We start from the raw sequence: 16,182 nt of genomic DNA, 5'->3' as shown, positions 1-16,182 counted from the left end.
GATGAGAAATTCCACACCTGCCAACAGAAAGAGGCCAGAAGGCTTGCGGGGCACTCACAACAACATCCAAAACCCAAATTACGCTTTGGTCTTGCGGTGATGAAATGATGAGGACATTAGACAAATTGTATTAAGTGAGAGTGGTGAGTGGACCTGAATTCTATTTATTGACCCAGGAAGGGCTCAGCATCAGACCACAGTTTTCCGAAGACTTTCATCATGTTTGGCTGCCAGGTGGGCAGGGCAGGTTAACACAGAGAGGGTTTTAACTCTCCAGTCACCTAAGGAAAATCAAGGGTTCTCTCCCTTAAAACAAGGAAGATCAGTTAAGCTGGTTATCTCTCTTCTCATTTTCCCTCCATCCAATGAAACTAATTGCACTTCATAGATGGAGAAATAAATGTTATTACAGAAAATCAATGGCTCTAAATGGTAAATAGCCTCCCTGACTAAGTTGCCCACCCACCCAGGTTTAACTCGCTTAGTAAGTAGGATTTGAACATTATCAAGCACGGAAGAGCTTTAGAAACTTCTGGAGGAGACACTGTTTGATATCTTCACATCTCAATTAATTTCTCTATAAATTTTTGAAGCAGGGTGACCCTGAAGTTGGTTGGGAAGTCAAATCAGCCACGAAGAGATGTTTTGTGTCCCCAGATATCCCAACCGCTTCCTTGGAGCATATTCTTGAGGATTCAGAAACTTAAAACTAGTTGACCACAGCTAAGGACATTTGTTAAAGGAACCCTGACCACAGTGCCTTCCCAGAGCATGTGATCTGACAGGACGCCCAGCCCTGGGGGAGACTTTTCCCTCTGATTCTCTGCCAGGCCAGGAGGGAAGAGGGGATGGCAGAAGCCACCAGAAGCCGGGAGGGAGGAAGCAAGAAGCCAGATGCTGTCCCCTCCAAAAATGTCGACAAAAGACTTGAAATCTAATTTGAGTCCTCTGGGCTGTTGGCAGAAGATGCTAAGATAAAGGGGTTTTTCTAAGTAAATCTGAGCTGCATGTTGATGGCCCTGGTTTCAAATAACTCTCAGGGTGACTCCCTTCTCTCTGCTGCTTGAGCAGGGACTCCAGCAAACCAGAAGAGATGTTGTCCCACCAAGAACAATGGAAATACTGCATGCGTTCCTCCAAGGACGTTGGAAAACATTGTATTCTTTTAGTACAGAAAAAGGTTTTCAGAAGTTGATCATAATTGCAAAAATTAAGGTCAAACAAAATAAATTACAAATCAATAGTGTAATCAAAATATAAAACAGGGAATATTCCTGCAATGGAGTATCATATGCTTCTCATGAATAAACTCAAACTACACATAGAAACACAGATGACTCCTACTGGCTTAATGTTCCCAGGAATAAAATCAAGTTACAGAAGATAAAAAAAAAAAAAAGTTAAAGAAAACTAAAATGGATCTCAATCAAATTAGAACAAAGAATAAATAGAGACATTTCGTACTGATGAAGGGGCCGATCAATCAAGAGGACATAGCGATCTAAAATGTGTATGGATCTAATAACAGAGCTCTAAAGTACGGGGAGAAAATTAAAGTCACAGTGAAGCGGGTGATGGGTAGCGTTCTCTCTCAATGGATTGGCAAAATTATAAATTCTGACAATCCCAAGTGTTAACAAGGATTCAGAGCAATGGGAATTGTCATACACTGCTTGTGAGAATATAACTTGGTACAAACACTGTACTAGTTATCCATTACTGTGTAACAAAAATACTATTATACATAAAATAGATAAAAAACAAATTCCCTCTGTATAGCATAGGGAAATAGATTCAATACCTTGTTGTAACCTATAATGAAAAAGAATATGTGTATGTATATGTATGACTGAAACATTATGCTGTACCCCAGAAACTGACACATTGTAACTGACTATAATTTCAATTTTAAAAAACCTTTATCGTCTCACGATATCCTGGGTCAGGAATGTGGGAGTGGCTTATTGTCTCTCATGAGATTGAGTCAAGGTGTCATCCAGGGCTCTGTTTATCTGAACTTCCTCAGTCAAGGAGTCTGAGAGATGGTAGAGGCCACCAGCTCCCACCCCCTCCCCAGGAAAGGGAGCTCTAAAGACCTGCCACCCAGGCACGCCTGAGGGGCTACCTGCCCCCAGCCCCACAGAGGCATCTCACAGGTGTGGCTGAGAAGAGGCCCCTACCTGTAGGGAGTTAAGGCTCAGGCCTGGAACCAGGCTGCCTGGGTTCACATCCCTACTGTTCCACTTGCAGCAGAGCGAGTGGGCTCGTTGCCTAATATACAACAGAAATACCAAACACTGAGGCTTTATGGCAGGGAGGCCAAGCAAGGAGACGGGGAGTGAAGCTCAGATATGACTCTCCAATCAGCTTTTTGAATGGGCCATTTACCATGGGGGTCGGGGAAGGGAGGGTATCGTAGCTAAAACATGCTTGGTAGAAGGGTGAAGCGAAATTTCAAGAGTCCTCAGTGCAGGCGTGACTATCTTTCATGTCAGTTCACAGGTCACCTGTGCACGTTTGGGAGGGCTCTGTGTGTTCCATGCAGCAGATTTTTTGGCCTGTGACGTCTAAAGTTCACCGATGGGTTATTCTAGTCCCTCAGTGCCTCTGCACAGGTGGGCTGGAAGAAGGTTGTTCACCGGCCGTTTTTTTGCTTGTGATTTCTCAGGTATGCTGCAAATAAGCTAAAGCTTGGTTAATCATTTCATATTTTCATTTTGTAGCCATGGAGTGCTGTTTTGGTTCCCTCCAGTTTCACATTTAAATAATTGAGCACGCCACTCTGACCCTCAGTATCTTCATCTGTAAAATGGAGATTATCATACCCCCAGCCTCCTATGATGGTAATGAGGATTAGGTGAGTTCGTATGCGTAAAGCCCTACTCACCCATTGTGTGGCATCCACTAAGTGTTCATCTGTCTGGTTGCCCCAACTGCATCCCCTCACTGCTTGGCAGAGATCTGAGGGTGGCCTTGCCACAGACTCAGAGCTCAGCTTGGCAGCAGATGGCTCCAGGCAGAGCCAAGGGTCCTGCTGTCCACACCCACAGCTCCCATTCCTGAACGCTGAGGATGTCCCTGCTCCAGGACTTCCTCCCACCGAGCAGGCCTGAAAAAGCTGCAAGAGGAAAACCTCCAGGAACGCAGAGCCTCGCAGCACCTGGGGGACAGCTTCCGATTCTGCTGCAGCTGCAGTTCAAGCCTCGCATGCGCAGGGAAGGCCCAAGTTTAATAAAGGCTAATTCCTAGACTGAGGGACTGAAGGAGAATTAGATTCAGATGACAAAGCAAATGCAGCTTAATTGGAAAAAAAACAAGGTGCTCCCCTTCCTTGTGCCCAGTCCAAGAGCAGAATCCAAGAAGCAAACCTGGCAGGTGTGGCCATGGTGTCCCAGAGTGGCCTTACTGCTGAGGCCGAACTGGAGATGCTGTCCCATCGTTGGCCCAGCCAGAACCACGCTTCAGGGACCGTGTCCAAAGCTGAAGCATGCGCCCTGGACAGAGAACCTGCCTGAACTCTCTGGGAGAAGTGCTCACTGAGGGACAGAGGCTGATGCCCAAGCTCCTGGGACAGGCCCTGGACTTCAGCACCTGGCGTGAGAAACGCTGGGTACCAGAGGGATTCAGGCTCCCATCCAGCCCTCTCTCCCATCCATGAGGGCTTCCAGCCCTCACTGTCTCTCCCTGACTTTCCTACATCCTACCCAGCCACACTGGCCTCCTACTGTTCCTCTAATGCTGTGGCCTCAGGGCATTTGCACTGGCCACACTGGCTGTTTCTTTTGCTAAGAATGTTCTTCACCAAACATCCACTTGGCTCCTTCATTTCCCCTCCTTCAAGGCTCCTCTCCTATCTCACCTTCCACAGCAGGCCGACTGACTACCCCACTTAATGCCAGAAAGTGCCCTCCATCCACTGCATGCCAGACCCCCTCCTCCATTCCTCTTTGTTACCTTCCCTGTAGTGTTTGTCACCTGCTTACATACCATGTAATTTCGGAATAAGTCATGTCTATTATTTATTTTTTCCCCTGTGATAATGTCAGCCACAGAGCAGGGATCTGTCTATTTTAATCTCTGCGGTACTCAAAGCACCTAGAACATAGTAGCTGCTCAGTGAATATTGTTGAAGAGAAAGGGGAGGGAAGGAAGAAAGGAAGGGAGGAAGGGGGTGGATGCTTGGAGTCCGGGCCTGGTCCCATGGGTACAGTCAGGATGACCTCCTCCCCAAGAAGAGAGAGCTGCCAGAACCTGTCCCAAGCCCTCACACCAGGAGGGTCAGGGCTGAGGGAAGTGACAAGGCTCCCAAATGCACACAGGAAGTCACACACAGGAGTGTGGCTTAGCATCAGGAGGTAGACCTCCAACCACAAAGCAAGGTCCAAGGCCCCATGCAGCTTAGGAAGAGACCAGCGGGACTGCAGGATCTGCACCCACCCAGGCCTGGGCAAGGTGGGAAGGTCACGGTCAGAGCCAGGTGGAAGGAGGAAGGCTGGGACCTCAGCGGGGGAACTGTCAGAGGACAGAGGAATAAGAGCTTCTTGTCACTGCTTGCGCCCAGGACCAATCAGACGGGAGATTCAGCAGCCTCTGTAAGGCCCCCGGGATGAAGCTGAGTGCCTGCTGGACCACCACCCCCTGGGCGGTGGAGGCCACAGTCAGTCCAAACACCCATGGTGAGAGCAGGTCTTCCTAAGCGGAAAGTCTCTCCTGATGTCAATCACTGGGAAAGAGGCGGGTCCTGACGGCTTCAGTCCCTGACCCAGGGCAACCACATGAAAACTCCAGAGCTGGAGCCCCCAGCCAAGCTGTTCCTGACTTCCTGACCCACTGAAGCCGAGAGATGTAACAAAGCACCAGTTTTAAGCTACTCGTTTTAAGGTAATTTGTCACTCAGCAGGAGATAACCAAAACAATGGGAACTTCCAGCTGGTCTCCCCTGTGCTCCGTTGTGCGAGAAAGAACAGAGGGAAGTGGAGTGTCGGTGCTTGGGGTAAAGGAGAAGCAACCCTCAGGCCCAGCGTGGAGGAGGCGGCTGTTCAGTAGGAGGGCGTTAGGGGAAACCTCGGGGGCACAAGGTAGGGCAACAAGCTCTGGCCAGCCAGCCCTCCTTACTCCAAAGGGCTGGGGTCCCTTTTTAGGAGCCTGGTGAGCCCCTTTCAGGTTCATGATTCTTATCTCATTGTGCTGATGAAAATCTTGAGGCCGAACAGCTCCGGGCCACACAGAGCGAAGCTGGGATCCGAACTCCAGGTCTGTCCAACCAAAGTCCGAGCTGCCTCGCCAACGCTGTGGATCCTCAGGGAAGAGCCCAACCCTGCTGTGCACCTGCATGGGTGCTGGAGGGGCTGGGATGGGTGGGGAGGGGTCCTGGAAGGGTCACTTGAGGCGGACTCAGGAGCCAGCCTGGAGCATCCCCCGCCTGGCTCCTCCACTCCCCACACAGGCAGACACGATGCCTTCCATCCACGGCAACGTGTGCCTCCCCACAAACCCCTCGCTGCCAACCTGCCTCACCCCCGCAGCTCTCCACACACCTTCTCCATAGGAACAGGGGGGCTCACTGGATGAACCATTTAGCTCTCAGCAGTCAGACAGGGAACAGGTGCATCCAGAAAGATGCACTGTGCATAGGCAGGTTACACTGGGGATGAGAACCTCACACCTCCGGGTCCCAGCCTTTGGTTCTGTAGGCTTCCAGCAATGCCCAGGGGCAGACCTGTCATCAAGGGATGCTGCAGCAGAAGATCAGATTCTTCCAGTGTTAGAAAGTGCCCTCCCTTGGGGTGGGTGGGCAGCAATAGGGGGGTCAGGCAATGAGGCACCTTTGACTGCGTGGTTGCAGCCACAAGTGACCCACACCCTCAGGTCTGCTATGGGGCATCCTGCAGCTTCAAACATCTAAGGATGTGAAGTTAGGAGATGGTGCTGGGGGAGGGGCAGGGGGATGCTCAGAGGGTGAGAGGATTCTAAGTTCTCCTAACTGGCAAAAGGGGGAAAGTAAAGCAGGAAACAGTTCACACATTCCCTTCCCTGGGACCCTCCGGATGATGAGGAGGCAGAGCCAAGCCTGCAGGGGTGTCCGAGGCCCAGCCAGGAGGGAAGGCAGCCAGGAGACCGGAGCTGCTGGGGGTCCAACAGGGGGACACGCTCCCTCACCCTCAAACCTCCTCATTCCAAATTCCTCCCACTGGTAAACAGAGATGAATCTTCCCCATAAACAGGGACTCCAACTGATGTCATTACTAATCACTGGTAATAAAACTACTAAATAAAGAAGAGAGACAGAATGAGAAGTCTACAGGAGGGCTCCCCGACAGAACAATTAGGCTTGGGAGACAAATGTTTGTTCACAGACATCACCAGCAGGCATGTATTATTAATAAAATAGACATTGAGCTCAGTAGATAATGAAAGGGAAGGCGACCCTGGCCTCCCCGACTCCTGTAAAGCCTCCCACCAGCCCTCAGCCTTGGCATTCAGCGCTAACCAGTATCAGCTCTGAGACCAGGGAGCCTGTCAGACGACACCCCAGCCAGGGGAAGGCGGGCCCTCTCTTCCTCCCATTCGGGGAGACAGGCACGGCTTCCTACTGACTTCTCCTGTCAGCTCATACCTGGGTCCATCTCCTCTGTTCCATGTTTAATGAGTCTCCCCCTCTTATTGTTACATAATAAATTATCCCAAAATGTAACAGCTTAAAACCACAATCATTTACTTTCTCAAAGTCCCGTGAGTCAGGAAGTGGCATGGTTTGGCTGGTATCCGGCTCGAGGTGTCTCATGAGCCAAGCTTTGGCCTGGGCTGCGGTCTCACCTGAAGACTGCTGGGGGAGGGTTTTTCCAAGCTCATGCATGTGGGCCTCTGGTCCTCCCGGCTCTTCATCTGAGGCCTCCTTTGTTTCCTCACCCCATGGCCGCTGTCTTTGCAGAACAGCCTCATGATTCTTCTGCAGCTGGCATCCCCTACCCAGCCCCACCATGAGCAGTCCCCAGGAGGGAAGCCACCATCTTTTCATCGCCTGATCTGGAAAGCCACATCCCATAACTTCTTCTATTCATTAGAAATGAGTTAGTAAATCCAGTCCTCGCTCCAGGGAAGGGGATGACAGGGGAGGCAAGGATCACTGGGGGTCATTCAGAAGCTGCCTGCCTCGCCTGCTACATGGAGGTGAGTGGGTGTGGTGGGTGGTGACAAGAGGGGACTGAGCGGCAGAGGGGCCAGCTCAGAGGAAGTAACAGAACCAAAGAAGGTGAAAGGGAAGGAAAGAGGAGGGAGGAAGGAGAGGAGGGAGGGAGGGGCTCATTTACAAGATGAAGTATTTTCTCTCAAACTGTGTCTGCATTTCCGCAGTAGGACAAAACGCTGAGAAAGTGACAAGGAATTTGGGGGTTTGTGTCAACTCCACATCTGCTCCTTAATTTCCTCTATAAACATGGTGATGCAGATACAAAACAATAGGGAGAGGGAAGCAGCTCCTTGGAAAAGTGGGGCAGGGACAGTGTGGTCAGCAGCCCTGGCCCCGCTGTCACACGCTCACCCTCTTCTCCCCCCAGACTCCTCTGCGCATGCCCACCACCCCCGCATCCATGGGAAGGGGTGGCCCATGGAGAAACAGGGACCCAGAAACAAATCTTTTCAGGGCAAGAACAAGCTAACCCAACATGGACGGCAATGGGTCCCCCTGTCCTCAGGGTCCCCCCGCCATCTCACTGGCCCTCTGTCTGGTCCCGGGAGGAAGATGCTCAGAACGACCAGCATTGGGAAACCAGCTCAGAAGAGCCCTCCAGGGAAGGAGCTATGAACACTAATAAAAGTGAGAGAGTAGACACGCCGCCGTCCATTTCCATGAGTCACTGATGGTCACTTAAACTCTGAGGGAGGGGCGGAGCCAGGGCTACAGAAGCCGCCTCACGGACCCCAAAGATGAGACAGAGGTGTCCCAAAGGCCCTTGTAACTGCTCAGGACTTCCCCAAACTCTCAGGCTTTCTTCCACATCTTGTCCCCATTTCTCCACCTCCCCACACACCTCCAAGGAGGCTGTGGGAGGGCTGACGAGGGTCAAGTTCCCCTCACTGTGCTGGAACATCAGGAGGCCCAGCCTAGACAGGCTGGGAGACTGAATCAGATCCAGTCCCAAAGGCCAGAAGGATGGCGTGTTGCCTGGATTCTCGCTGGTCTCCAGCATCCCTCTCCGCATCCTCCAGCCTCCTCGGCTGCATCAGCGGGCTCCCTTGCTGGAGAACTGGCAGGGAAGCAGCGAGCAAGAGGAAGTGGGGCAGGCTTATCATTCCCCTGGCTGTCTCACTGGGAGACAGTGGGCTGGCAGTGGCTGGATTCTTCTTCTGAGGACCAACACTCCTGTCCATCAAACCTCTCCAAATGACAGGGCCCACTGGTTCCAGTGCCCTCCCATCAGGTCCAGGGGTGGAAATGGCTCTCCACTGTTGCCACCCACCCCCCAGGTGTTTCACCACCTCTTGTTGGCTTCCCTTTACCCCACCTACATGCTTGGAAACAGTCCCTCTCGTAAGCTCTTCTCCATCCCTGATGGGAGGATGCCAGCTGGACCCTGGCTGATAGAGGTGGGTTAGAATCAGCCAAGATCTGGGCGCTGCTGGAGGTGGGGCAAGGGTGATAACTGGACAGGAAAGGAGGAAGACCCCGGTGACCGTGGGCTGAGCCACCCAGGTATAGCTGATGTGTCCAGCTGTGAAGAGGTGTCCAGCTGTGAAGAGGTGTCCAGCTGCCTCAGCAGGCTGAGGTGAGTGTGTGATGAGCCTTCCAGGAAGCTCTCTGTAGCTCGATGCTTGGGACACCCAGTCTGCTCACAAGGAGGGGCGTGATCCCTGCAGCGGCTTTGGAGAGTTGGGAAGTGGGGTGCCTGGCTCTCCCAGTCAGCAGACAGGGAATCAAGCCGTCTGCCTTGGAGCAGGCAGGGCTGAGCCTGCCTGTGCTTCCTGGAGACAGTAATAGCAGGGAAAGAGGTGTAGTGAAAGACGAAGAGCCAGGGCTTTGCCGTCAGATGACCCCAAGTGAAAATTCTGGCCCCACCAATGACTTGCTGTCTGATTCTAAGTCACTTAAACCCTCTGAGCCTCACTTTTTTCAGATGTAAAGTGAGAAAAACAATAGTAAATTTATGTGAGCATCAGAAATAATATGTGAGACAGCCCCTGGGAGAATGCCTGGTGCTTAGATGTTGTCCATTAATGATCATTATTTTCATCACAAAAGACAAAGTCAACCCAACAGCCCTACATATTCCGATACTGCCCTGCATCCCCTGCAGGGCAGAGCTCACCCCAGCTCACGAGGCCCCTTCTGCCTGCGCTCGGCCTATGTTCCCCACTCCTCTGCCTTCTCTCAACTTCGCTCTTCTCACTTGGGATGACGTTGACTCTTGATAGGAACACATCAACATTCCCACAGGCGGAATTTCCATCCATTCTGCTGCCACCTTGAAATCAGCTTTCTGGGACCCAAGTTAAGACCTTGGAGCATCAGCTGAAGAATGGACATTGTAAGCTAACTAGTCAACAGTTTAGTGCCAACAGATTTATCAGTACAGCAGTGTTTGTTTAATAAGGACTATTGGCTTTGGGGATCTTTAAACAACAACAAAACAAATGTGTAGTGGAGGAAATCAAGTTGCTAAGTGGAATTAAAGCAGGAAATGATCAAAATCATTAGGCACACTGCCACCAGCAACACTCTGCTGTCACTCCAATATTCATCAGGCTGGTCTGGGCACTGGGCGTTCATCTGCGTAAGGAACAGACCACTTAAAGATCATTGGTTAAATACTGGAAAGGAAACGGGGAGGGAAGCTTCTAGAGACTAAGTGCACCAGTGGAGGGAATGCAGGTATGTGGATTGAGAATTAACTTCAGAAGAACATTCCAGAAGCAGAACCATATACATTAATATGAAACGCTCCCCCAGTATTCGCATTTAAGAGGAGAAAAGCAAAGATGAAACAGTGTGTGTGATATGCTACAATTTATGTGACAAGAAGGATATGTACCTGTGAAGATCTCTGGACAGATGGGCAGAACCAGAGAGCAGTGGGCATCTCTCCAGGAGAAACCAGAGGAGAGAATGTTGGCAACGGGGGGAAGAAATAATTTACCCCACTTCCTTGTGTTTTTACCATGTAATGGTAGATGGTGGTACGGTGACCCAAATGCAGAGAAAATTCATGCACCATATGTTACATCTCGCTGCAGATGACTTGACTGAGACAAACAGGCTGGCATTCCTTCTCCCCTTGACAAATTCAAAAGTTCATAAGACATCATCAACGTCAACCGTATATTCTCTTACTCAGTCCCTTCCAGAATCCCCATCAGCAAGGCTTTTTCACCTTAAAGACAATTTCCTTCAACAGGCACATGGAAGTTTGATCGATGTCACTAATCATTAGGGAAATGTAAAAATCAAAACCACAGTGCGACACCACGTCTCGCCCATCAGAGTGGCCACTAACAGATAAAGCAAATCACAAATGGTGGTGAGGATGCAGAGAAATTGGAACCCCTGTGCACTATTGGTGGGGATATAAAATGGTGTAGCCACTGTGGGAAACAATACGGTGGCTCTTCAAACAATTAAGACTAGAATTACCATATCATACAACGATCCCACTCCTGGGTGCAAACTCAGAAGAACTGAAAGCAGCAGCTCAAAGAGATATTTGCACACTCACGTTCCTAACAGCAGTATTCGCAATAACCAAAAAGTGGACGCATCCCAAGTGTTCATTGACGTGGAACAGAAGAGAGAGCCCAGAAATAAACCCACAGACCTATGGCCAATTAAACTTCGACAAAGGAGGCAAGAATATACAATGGAGAAAAGACAGTCTTTTCAGCAAGTGGTGCTGGGAAAACTGGACAGCCGCAAGTAAATCAATGAAGTTAGAACACTCCCTCACACCATACACAAAAATAAACTCAAAATGGCTTAAAGACTTAAATATAAGACAAGGCACGATAAACCTCCTAGAAGAAAACATAGGCTAAACATTCTCTGACATAAATCTTAGCGATGTTCTCCTAGGTCAGTCTACTCAGGCAATCGAAACAAAAGCAAAATTAACAAATGGGGCTTAATTAAACTTATAAGCTTTTGCACAGCAAAGGGAACCATAAGCAAAACAAAACGACAACCTATGGAATGGGAGAAAATATTTGCAAATGATGCGATTGGCAAAGGCTTAATTTCCAGAATATATAAACAGGTCATACAACTTGATAACAAAAAAACAAACAACCCCATCCAAAAATGGGCAGAAGACCTAAACAAGCAATTCTCCAATGAAGACATACAAATGATCAATAGGCACATGAAAACATGCTCAATATTGTTAATTCTCAGAGAAATGCAAATCAAAACTACAGTGAGGTATCCCCTCACACCAGGCAGAATGTCCATCATTCAAAAGTCCACGAACAATAAATGCTGGAGGTTGTGTGGAGAAAAGTGAATCCTTCTATACTGTTGGTGGGAATGTAGTTTGGTGCAGACATTATGGAAAACAGTATGAAGATTCCTCAGGAAACTAAAAGTAGACTTACCAAGTGTTCATTGGTGGATGAATGGATAAATAAAATGTGGTATACCCAAATTACGATGGAATATTCTTCAGCCTTAAAAGGGAAAGAAATTCTGACACTTACTACAACATGGATGAACCTTGAATAAATTATGCTAAGTGAAATAAGTTGGTCACAAAAGGGTAAATACCGCATGATTCCACTTAGATGAGGTACTTGAATTAGTCAAACTCAGAAAGAGAAAGTAGAATGGTGGGTGCCAGGAGGGGGGTCGGGGTGGAGAGGGAAATGGGGAATTGTTTCATGGGTACAGAGTTCCAGTTGTGCTAAATGAAAAACTTCTGCAGACTGTTTGCACAAGTATATGTTGAGAATACGTGAACATACTTAACAGTCCTGAACTGTACACTTAAAAATGGTTAAGATGATCAATTTCATATTATGTGTACTTAACCATTAAAAAAACTAAAAATAAATCTCCTCTGTCTCATAAATGTCAACATAGTTATCTGACAGAGCCCCTGAGAAGTTATGTTGCACACAGTTAATGTTTACTGTCTCTAGTTAATGTTTTAAATCATGATGACTAGCACATCATGCTGATTTCTCAAAACCTTGTAGCCACTCTATGATCCCAGGTATAGAACAGCCTTGAAATGAGAAAAGCACGATGACGGTGAAAAGATGTGTGGTTGCCGGGGTTACGGTTGAGGGAGAGTCTCTTAGAGGTGATGGAGGAGTTCTGTATTCTGATTGTGGGATGGTTACACGAAAATATACATGTGATGAAATGTCAATATCCTCCCCTATAAAAAAATCAGCACGTGTTAAAACAGGTAAAATCCAAATTAGGTCTGTAGTTTAGTTAATAGCACTGTATTAACGTCAGTTTCTTGGTTTTGATCATTGTACTGGGGTTATGTCAATGTTATCTTTGGGGTAAATGGTGTCAGGGACAAGGAAACTCTATATTGTTTCTGCAACTTGCACCTGAGTCTAAAATTATTCAAAATAAAGACTTTTTAAAATCATTTTTAATTACTTTCATATTCCCTATTTTTTTATTTTTATTTATTGTTTTTTTGAGGGTGGGGTAATTAGGTTTATTTATTTCCTTATTTATTTTAATGGAGGTACTGGGGATTGCAGCCAGGACCTCGCGCATGCTAAGCATGCACTCTAACACTGAGCTATACCTCCCTACTAAAGAGACTTTTTAAAAAAATACATATCCAGTATTTGGAGAATGAGTGATTTTTTTTGTAGATGTCTGGAGATAGAACCCACTTGGTAAGGTGTAAGTTGTAGTCGGACCTCTGTACACAGGAATCAGCTTGAAAACAAGGCTTGTCTGCACCTTACGCTGGGTGCCCCAGATTCACCACGATCCTGCATCTCTTCTAGCTATGGGGCTTCTCCCAAAAGTTTGTTCCGCCTTCTGTGTCATCATCATCAGCTGGAAGAGCTCACGGCCCTCCTGGGCTGCAGTAACCCCCATGTGCTGGCCACAGTGCCCCACATCATTTCATCCTGCATGACCCTCATTGCCTCCATTTTACAGATGAGGTCACTGAGGCTTGGAGACAGCAAGGGACTTGCCACAACCCCACAGACAGTGGGTGGTACAGGGTCCTGGATTCAAGGCCAGATCTGGTGATGGCCCCAGCTGGCCTCCTGTGCCCCACTACCGGCTCCCTCAAGCTGCCACCTGCAGACTGGCTTCTGGCAGCAGGTGCGAGGCAAGCCAACGGGGACAGGGTGCTAATTCAAGGTTGCGAGCAGAGCAGCTGTTCTCTGAGTCCGGGTGGCCTGGGGCCACACTGTTCTTCTGTTCCCCGGTAGATAAAGTGCTCCACTTAGGAGCAGCTCTCTCCCGGCTGCGGGGCCATTAGCTCACTGACTCCTGGAAAAACCATTTGGCCAGCGCTGACAGATGTGGCCATTACACAATCACTTAGCCCCTCTCACTGCCCTGTCCAGACCTCAGGAGGGGGAGGGGCCTCGAGGAGGGAAAAGCCCAGGGGAGGGTCCACCCGATTCACTTCCCGGCCACCCGCCTGCCTTCTGCCCTTAGGCTGCATTTTGCCCAGGCCCAAGTTGCTGCAGCAGGAGGCAGCTTCAGGCAGTGCAGTTTCAATGTGCTGCCAATGACCTTGTTACCCTGAGAGCTCGTCACATGCTGCCTTCACATGCGTCATCTCCCTTGGTCCTCACAACAACGCTATGAAGTCAGAATGAGGGTAATTACTTCCACTGTACAGTTAAGAAATGCGGCGCAGAAAGGTTAAATAGCTTGCCCAAGGTCGCCCAGCTAATAGAAGGGCTTCTGATTCGCAGACCCGGGGTGCTTCACCTGACTCACGCTGCCGTGATCATGTTGGATGTTACCATGTGTGGGGAACCCAAACGGCCTCAGCACAGGCTCTCCGGAGCCAAGGGTAGGGAAAGGGCTGCTTCTGTCTGCCAAGTCGGGGATCAAGGCAGCCGGTCTGCCGCCTTGCCCCCTAGCAGCACTGCCCCATTGGCAGAACCCGGGGGCCCTTGCCCTGGAGGGCCCCCAGCCTCGGTCATTTCATCCGACACCTCCCACGATCTCCGGACCCTTTTCTCATGCTGGCTGAGTGCTCTCCCGCCCGTGTGCCCCAGGCAAGGCTTCGCAGCCATGCGACCGACAGCTGGCAAACCTCCTCTCCCCACCAGCGCACAGGCGTCTCAGCACAGAGCTTGCTGTGATATTTGAGGCACCCAGCTGATCCAGGCCAGGGCCCCGCAGCCACAGGCCCAGCTCTGCGCGACCGTGTGCCGGGGTCCCTGCCCCTGAACTGCAGCCAGGACTCACCCAGCAGAGTCAGGGGCACCAGGGAGGAAGCCAGTGGGAGGGGGCGGTGCCCACGCGCTAAGGAAGGACACTAAAGAGCAATGGCCCATCTCCTGCCCAGAGCCAGGCTTGGGAAAGAAGCAGTGTTGCCCAGCAGGGGTGGCCCATCCTGCTCAGGGGCCTCGGAGCAGATGGCAGAAGCAGCAGCAAAGGAAGATTCAACCCCGAGGGCCGGCCTCCTGGGACCTGTCCAACAGAGCGCAAAGAGAACACCCAAGATGCTCCTACGGTACCAGAGGATACTGCTCTCCACCAAGATGCCTTGCTTTACCTTGAGGTGACGCAGAAAGATGTGGCTTAAAAGTTCACGTCCAGGCAGGGGCAGGCCTCCTTCTCTAAAATGTCCTTCCTGGTGGGTTAATGGATAGACCCTGGCTTATCCAAGCCCATCATCCTGCCTCCGCTGTGGGACTCAGGGAGCACATGGGCTTGGCCTGGTAAGAAGAACAGCTTGGGCTGGAGGAGAAGACTCTGGAACAGGAAGAATGCAGACCCCTGGGGCTTAGCCCCCCAGAGCTGAGCTCACCATCCACTTGGACAGCCATCGGTGGTGCTGGGGCCCTGGGGGTCCAAATTCTGAATCGAGAGCTTTATTGTCATGAGAGATGGGGGTGGAGTCTAGACTTGGACAGGCACCGAGGATGGCTCAAGGGGACACCTGGGGTATCACACAGCCCCAAGACTCATGAATTTCCTGCGTGTGGGGCCCAGGCACATCTCCAGGTCTCATGTCTGTACACGAGCTCACAGCCAAGGTGCTTGGCCAAGTCCTGCAGGAAAACCACCAAATGAGGGGAGTCTAGAGCCTGGCTGTGACCAGGAGTGGACCAGAATTGGAGCTGTTATCGCTTTCTTGAGTGAATATTATAAGTCCCTTTTAGCTTTTGTCTCTAAGGAGCATAAACAGCATCCTCGTATTTAACTTGCCTCAGCAGGGGTTGGTTTTCTCTGTCTGTGCCCTCCTCTGCCTCCGGTGTGGTACCCCGGAAGTAAGCATACTTTCTGTGACTGCGCAGATCACATACCCCAGGGCGGGGGCCAGTGCAGCCACAATTGGCCACAGCTGATAGGACCAGAGGCGGACCCCCAGCTGGACCAAGCAGATCCACTTTCCCAGGCGTCTGACAGGGGCTGTGAAACTACAGTGAACCTCTGCCTGGGGGAGAACCTGAGTGAGATGCTCTGTGAGAGATGAGGCAGAGCGGGAGAGAGCTGCACGGAGAAAGATGGAGTGCATGACCAGAGAGAAGCGGAGAGGAGGGAGGGCCCCATAGCCTCTGGCCCTTGGTGCCCATCCCACTAGGGTCCCAGGACTAGGGTCCCAGGACAAGGGTCCCTGCCATCCTGAGCTCCATGTCATATCTCATATCCCTCTTACCACTTTTTAACTTAAAATGACTCCAGTGGTCCCCATTACTTGCAACTAAGACCCTCAACTAAGATATTCTCTTTTCCTCTCTCCAACCCTACCCACCACCTGCCTCCCAGCACCACAGGTTCCCATCCAAACTCTCAGGTCCCAAGATCCAGCTGGCAAGATGCCAGCCTCTCGGTCATGGACAAGCCTGCAGAGAATTGGGGGATTGCCACACCCACTTCCCAAGCAAATTACATGGGCTGTGGGAGAACATGACTTCCAGGAGAAGGCACATCCTCAAGCTCTGAGAGTCCACCCACCCTGTCTCCTTCTTGAGAACTCTTCCTTCAGCCGAGAAATGTCTTCAAGCCCTCGATGCGTGTGAGGC

Source organism: Camelus dromedarius, chromosome 8, assembly GCF_036321535.1.
Source record: "Camelus dromedarius isolate mCamDro1 chromosome 8, mCamDro1.pat, whole genome shotgun sequence".
NCBI classification, from domain to species: Eukaryota; Metazoa; Chordata; class Mammalia; order Artiodactyla; family Camelidae; genus Camelus; species Camelus dromedarius.
The sequence above is the reverse complement of the archived record's forward strand: the minus strand, read 5'-3'. Positions refer to the sequence as shown.